Source organism: Myxocyprinus asiaticus, chromosome 32 (assembly GCF_019703515.2).
Source record: "Myxocyprinus asiaticus isolate MX2 ecotype Aquarium Trade chromosome 32, UBuf_Myxa_2, whole genome shotgun sequence".
NCBI classification, from domain to species: Eukaryota; Metazoa; Chordata; class Actinopteri; order Cypriniformes; family Catostomidae; genus Myxocyprinus; species Myxocyprinus asiaticus.
The window spans coordinates 41,280,152-41,287,352 of NC_059375.1; the positions used below are offsets into that span (position 1 = coordinate 41,280,152).

Below are 7,201 nucleotides of genomic sequence, written 5' to 3' on the forward strand. Positions count from 1 at the left end.
TTCTATGTGTGTTGACGTCAGCGCGTCTGTGTGTTCAGCATGGCGCTGCGCGGCGGGGCGTGTGTTTTGCTGCAATCACCGGTGGATCTCGGGCTGAAGAATCATGCGAAAGCGCTGCGGTCATCAGGTGAGGGACGCGGGGATGATTTTTATCGGTCTGGGCTGGTGTAAATGTACCGTGATCTGTAGAGATGCTGCTGTGCGCGCACGTGTTTGAATGACCTTCCTCTATGTTGTGCATTTCAGGTTTGCATTTGCCTTCTTTCTTTCCATCCATCCATCCATCCATCAATCCCTCCCTCCTGTCTGTCCTAACCATCTGTAAGTCTCTTTCTGTTTTCTGTTTTCCTGTATCTGTCTGTATGTTCTTACTGCCTGTTTGTCAGTATTATTTGTCTCTACTGCATTGCATGTAAGTACTTAAAGCTATTACTTATAGCGATTTATAGAATGATCAAAGATTTATTTGTCCTTATTTACTATAACGGGCACATACATTGAGGCTACAAGAGTTAAAAATGAATAAAATCCCAAAAGCAATTTGTGCAATCAAAATTCCAATAACCAGAAAAATTAAGATTTGGTGCATAATGTGGGACTTTTAGCAACAACCACAAAAATAATAAAATAAAATAAAAATAAAAATACACTGTAGACTTGGCTCTGTTATAATTCTCTATGTGTGAGTATTTAAAAAAAGTAAGATTTTTATAGCACACACACACACATATATATATATATATATATATATATATATATACACACACACACACACACATGTATATATACTGTATATAATTTCACCAGATGAGGTTTATTGATGACGAATAAGAAACTATTGGCATAGATTTTTGTCGATAACCGATAGTTCAAAAAACAGCTATTGGCACAAATTAATCGGTAAAACCGATATATCAGTCTGCCTTTAATGAAAAGTGCTCTAAATGAAGTGTTTTATTATTACTAAATTGAATAATTACAATTATTAAGCTTTTTATAGCCTATATATTCAATATAAAATTTCACCAGATGAGATTTATTGATGAGGAATAACCGATATATCGGTTTACCTTTAATGAAAAGTGCTCTGAATGAAGTATGTTATTATTATCAAACTACCCCCCTGACTGCAGCTGCTCTGGGTCACTGGTCCCCTCCTCTGGGTCCGATGCCAAATGAAGACATTGATTTGACGCCGCTGGACTCTCTAGAAAAATATCGCAGTTAGACTCGCTATGTAAGAGCAGCTGAGGAGGCTGACAGGAAAGAAGTGTGGTGGAAGACCTACAGGAAATACAGAGAAGAGGAGAAACATGGAGGTAAATCATCACTGAGCCAATGACCCATGAACCATCACAAAAAGCACAACAAACGTAATCCGTTGGGACAGCACAATGATATTGCGTTGGATAATATGGCTCCTCTTTATTTAGCTTGTTGAGGTTTTGATGTTTTTTTGTGTGCAGCTGTTACCAGTACCAGCAGACCTCCAGAAAGACAAAGGTGAAGGAGAGGAGGAAAGTGATGGAGAACAAGAAGAACCCCGAGCTTGACTGTGGAACTGAGTGATGCGCAGCTGAATTTAAAGGAATAGTTCGCCAAAACGTCATAATTTACTTACCCTCATATTGTTTCAAATCCGCATGACTTGCCTTCTTACGTAAGGAGATGTTTTGAATAATATAGTTGTTTGATCTTTTTCATTTTAATTATAATGAATGGTGACTGGAGCTTTCAAACTTGCAAAAGTATCATTAAAGTAGTCAATTATCATTTACTCATCCTCATGCCATCACAGATGTGTGACATTTTTCTTTTTTTTTTCTTTCTGCACAACACAAACAAAGATTTTTAGAAGAACATCTCAGCTCTGTTGGTCTATACAATGCAAGTGAATGGTTGCCAGAACTTTGAAGGTCTAGAAAGCACATAAAGGCAGCATAAAAGTAATCCATATGTGGTTAAATCCAAAGCATCAGAGGCAATATGATAGGTGTGGGTGAGAAACAGATTCATATTTAAGTCCTTTTTTACCATAAATTCTCCCTACCCAATAGGTAGCGTTATGCACAAAGAACGTGAATCTCCAAACACTAAAGAAGAAAGTGAATGGAAAAGTGGATATTTATAGTAAATAAAGGTTTTAAATATTTATCTATATCTCACCCACGTCTATCATATCACTTCTGAAGACATGGATTAAACCACTGGAGTGGTATGAAGTACTTTTATGCTGCCTTTATGTGCTTTTTGGACCTTCAAAGTTCTGGCCACAATTCACTTGTATAGTATGGACCTACAGAGCTGAAATATTCTTCTGAAAATCTTCGTTTGTGTTCAGCAGAAGAAAGTCATAAATATCTGGGATGGCATGAGGGTGAGGAAATGATAAGAGAATTAACATTTTTCTTTAAGTCATCATTTCATTTGGTATCCAGTTCGCATACCCCTGGACAGAGTAAAGGTCGAATGGGAGAAGACAAACGGGCCACACCACATCCATAGACTGGTAGAACCCTATGGAATCTATAAGGCCCTCTTTCCCATGGTGTATTTTGTGCCGCGGGTCATGCTGTGAGTGACATACGGAGACGACAGTAGTTCAGCGGTGCATTATGGGAATCACTTAACGGCAAGTCAGGTGAGGCGAGCTGAGCGGTATTCAAACTTACTCTATTTTGAAAAAAGTAAACAGACTTTGATTTCCACTGTATTTGTGTAAAATCTTTAGGTGGCACAAGCACCTCAGATAAGTTTTGATGCAGAGGACAATTCTCTGTGGACACTTTTGCTAACCAGCCCAGGTACAGACTTCCTTGAATTCTATTCTTTATTCTATTCTGTTCTATTGTTTCTTAAAAGGCTGTGCTCAAACATAGAGCTAGTATTATTTAGTTAAAGCATTCAAGTGTTGGTTTCTAAGATAAGCGTTTATAACACTGTAAATGGTGTTTTCTCTTCTTTTTTTTAAATTTATTTATTTAAAATCGTTTTTGGTCATTTGGTTTTCAGATATGTCACTGTGATGTAAAGGAATCTTCTGGGTTCAATACAAGCTTTTGTGGCATAAAACATGCTTTTACAGTGAGGCATTTCAGAATCAGAATGAGCTTTATTGCCAAGTATGCATACACATACAAGGAATTTGTCTTGGTGACAGGAGCTTCCAGTGTACAACAATACAAAAACAGCAGCAAGACATAGATAATAATAAAAAAGAAAAAATAATTATACACATATGTACAGACACACACATACATACACATGGGTAGTGCAAATCTAATACAATCTGTTATGTATAGTGAAAATGTTTTTTTTTTTTTTTTTTTCCTTCAGAGGAATGAAATGGCAGAAGAGGTTGGATGTGTTGGATAAATATAAGAAAGACTAAACTGTGTATTGCACATAGTTATTGCTCAATGGGGCAGTTTTAACTGTTAATGAGATGATAGCCTGAGGGAAAAAACTGTTCCTGTGCCTGACAGTTCTGGTGCTCAGAGCTCTGAGGCAACAGTTCAAAAAGGTAAAGTGCAGGGTGAGTGGGGTCCAGAGTGATTTTTCCAGCCCTTTTCCTCACTCTGGAAGTGTATAGTTCTTGAAGGGGGGGGCAGGGGGCAACCAATAATCCTCTCAGCAGTCCAAACTGTCCTTTGTAGTCTTCTGATGTCTGATTTCATAGCTGAACCAAACCAGACAGTTATTGAAGTGCAGAGGACAGACTCAGTGACCGCTGAGTAAAACTGTATCAGCAGCGCCTGTGGCAGGTTGAACTTCCTCAGCTGGTGAAGGAAGTACAACCTCTGCTGGGCCTTTTTCACATTGGAGTCAATGTGGGTGTCCCACTTCAGGTCATGTGAGATGGTAAAAACACTCCAATCCGTGCAATCGAAGCAGGCTTGTAGTTCCCCCTCTGCTTCATTGGTCCATCTCTTTACAGTCCTTACTACTGGCTTGGTTGATTGTAATTTCTGCCTGTAGGTTGGAAGAAGATGAACCAGACAGTGATCAGAGAGACCCAAAGCTGCTCTAGGGACAGAGCGATATGCATCCTTTATTGTTGTGTAGCAATGATCCAGTATGTTCTTGTCTCTGGTGGGGCATGTAATGTGCTGTTTGTATTTGGGCAGTTCAGGTGTGAGGTTTGCTTTGTTAAAATCCCCAAGAATAATAATAACTGAGTCCGGGTATTGTTGTACCATGTCTGTGATTTGATCAGCCAGCTGTTGCAGTGCTGTGTTCAAACACGCCTTTGGCGCGATATACACACTCACCAAAATAAACGAGGAAAACTCCCGCGGTGAGTAGAAAGGCTTACAGTTAATAAAGAGCACTTCCAAATTAGGACAGCACATCCTCTTTAACGTTGTTACATCTGTACACCAACTTTCACTGATGTAAAAGTATGTTCCTCCACCTCTCGTTTTCCCCGTTAACTCTGCGATGAACAGCTGAAAGCCTGGCAGATGTAACGCGCTGTCCGGAATGGCTTCACTCAGCCAGGTTTCTGTGAAGCACAAGGCAGCAGAGTTCCATTTACAATGGAAGTGAATGGGGTCAGTTCATAAGTATTAAAATACACACTGTTTCAGAAGTATAGCCACAAGACATAAACATGATATGTGATAACATGATTTTAGTGTGATAAAATCACCTACTAACCATAAAGTTTTATCTAATGTTGCAACTTTGTTATAATGATAACATATTGCCAGTAAACCCTGTAATCTGGTAAACAGTGTAACGCCTGTAAATCCCTAATTTTATCACACTAAAATCATGTTAACATGCATTGTGATAACGTCTTGTGACTATACTTTTGAAACGGTGAGTATTTAATTGTTTACAGACTGGCCCCATTAACTTCCATTGTAAGTGCCTCACTGTAACCATGATTATTTTTTTTAATAAACGAGGGACAAGAAGAAATAATTTTTTGTGGTCATCAACATTACATCATAAATGCTGTAAACTATCTTTACTTGTATCAAACCTGGAATATGTTTTTAATTGGAGTTAAATGCATTATGATGTTCCTCCTCAAGAGGGCGACAGTAATTAAGCTACGTGTGATCTTTTCAGATGAACATCTCTTGGATGGTGAGCAGGAGTATCTTCACTGGCTTGTGTGAGTATATCTGTTTATCCTGTATGAGTCAAATGCTAACATTCCTAGAGCATGAAATTAAGTATTTAAATTTGTTTTCTATTCTAGATGTGATATTTAAGGGGGCTTTCACACTGGGCACGTTTGCTGCGGTCCGATTCCGAATGCGATTGTTCCCGGTGCCCCCCGCAGCTTTGGTCTGGTTTCACACTCACTTGATTCTATCGAATCCCGGTCCATTTGCATTCATCTTACGTCATCACAAACACGCAAGGAGAACACAACGCGACTCATACTTTTAGTTTTTTTGTTATTTTGGTGCCATTATGCACAGCAGAGTGAACGACAACTGCGTATATGTGCGCTTCAGGGAGTAACTCATCAGATGTCCAGGGGATGGGGGCTTGCTGCTGCTCGCAAACAGTTTTTTTGAGGAGATAGCTGATTGCAAGGAATTAATTTGCATCTTTGTTTACACTGCACGCTTACTTACGCTTGTGTCCAAGGTGAAGTTATTGCCACTGTCATCTCCTATTATACCCTATATTTATAACCTATAATAGTATTTATATATAGTATTTATAAGGTGTATAGATAGATAGATGAAGCATGGTGGTGTCTCACTGATGTTTTGGGGGTGTGTGAGCTCTAAAGGCATGGGGAATCTTGTGAAAATTTTGTTTTCAGGGCAGTCAAGGTCCCCTGGGCACTGGCTCCATTGGCCCGGTCAGTAATCCATCCCTGCATGGGACGTTCTTGGACTTTACAGCACGAAAATGACCCTAAGCACAAGGCCAAGTTGACCCTCCAGTGTTTACAGCAGAAAAAGGTGAAGGTTCTGTAGTGGCCATCACAGTCTCCTGACCTTAATATCATCGAGTCACTCTGGGGAGATCTCAAACGTGCGGTTCATGCAAGACGACCAAAGACTTTGCATGACCTGGAGGCATTTTGCCAAGACGAATGGGCAGCTATACCACCTGCAAGAATTTGGGGCCTCATAGACAACTATTACAAAAGACTGCACGCTGTCATTGATGCTAAAGGGGGCAATACACAGTATTAAGAACTAAGGGTATGCAGACTTTTGAACAGACTTTTTTTCTTTGTTGCCATGTTTTGTTTTATGATTGTGCCATTCTGTTATAATCTACAGTTGAATATGAATCCCATAAGAAATAAAAGAAATGTGTTTTGCCTGCTCACTCATGATTTCTTTAAAAATGGTACATATATTACCAATTCTCCAAGGGTATGCAAACTTTTGAGCACAACTGTGTATGTGTATGTGTATATCATACGCATCAAAAAACTTTTTTAAATGTCAAGTGTCCAGAATTCAAATGAACAAAATGCAGATTCAAATACTTTAGTCATTGTTCCAGCTCCATACTTTTGAAACTATTTTTGACATAGAAATGTCAGTTTCAGAAAACTGAAACTATTCTCTAGAAAATATATACAAAGTATTTGGAATCAACTTTTATATTTTCTTATACACTTTCACATCATTAAGTTAACGTTTACTTTTTTGTAACCTTAAGATTTAACTCAAATTTCTGTCATTTTCTTTACCGTTGCTTTTCCCACCAGTGGTCATGAAATGAGCTCTGCCACACATCCCAAAGTAAAATCATCCATTTAAAACCTCAAAAAGATAAAGGCATAGTTGACCCAAAAATGTTAAGTCTTACCTCTTATTCACCCTCATGCCATCCCAGATGTGTATGACTTTCTTTCTTCTGCTGAACACAAATGAAGATTGTTTAAAGAATATCTCTGCTCTGTAGGTCCATACAATACAAGTCAACAGGGTCCAAAACTTTGATGATCCAAAAAACACAAAGGCAGCATAAAAGTAATACATAAGTGGTTTAAACAGTTTTGGGTAAGAACAGACCACAATGTAACGCCTTTTTCACTGTACATCTTGCAAGTGCAGTCTACAGGAATGATCATGGTTTCAATTTTGATTACACTTACTAGTAGAGTTCACAGAGCGCTAGATGGTGCATGACTTAAATATTGAACTTTTTCACCCACACCTATCATATAGCTTCTAAAGACATGGATTAAACCACTGGAGTGTTATGGATT

At 38.7% G+C, this 7,201-nt stretch overlaps 1 long non-coding RNA gene and 1 pseudogene across 1 annotated transcript; both read left to right on the forward strand.

The window, feature by feature from the left end:
• The first annotated feature begins 15 nt into the window (after nt 1–15).
• LOC127423615 (uncharacterized) lies at nt 16–1,870 on the forward strand. The gene is made up of 4 exons (XR_007894355.1): nt 16–127; nt 247–321; nt 1,134–1,319; nt 1,467–1,870. It is a non-coding gene; the product is annotated as an uncharacterized LOC127423615 (long non-coding RNA).
• A 543-nt stretch (nt 1,871–2,413) lies between these two features.
• On the forward strand, nt 2,414–6,299 carry LOC127423222 (39S ribosomal protein L38, mitochondrial-like; annotated as a pseudogene).
• The last annotated feature ends 902 nt before the right edge of the window (nt 6,300–7,201 follow it).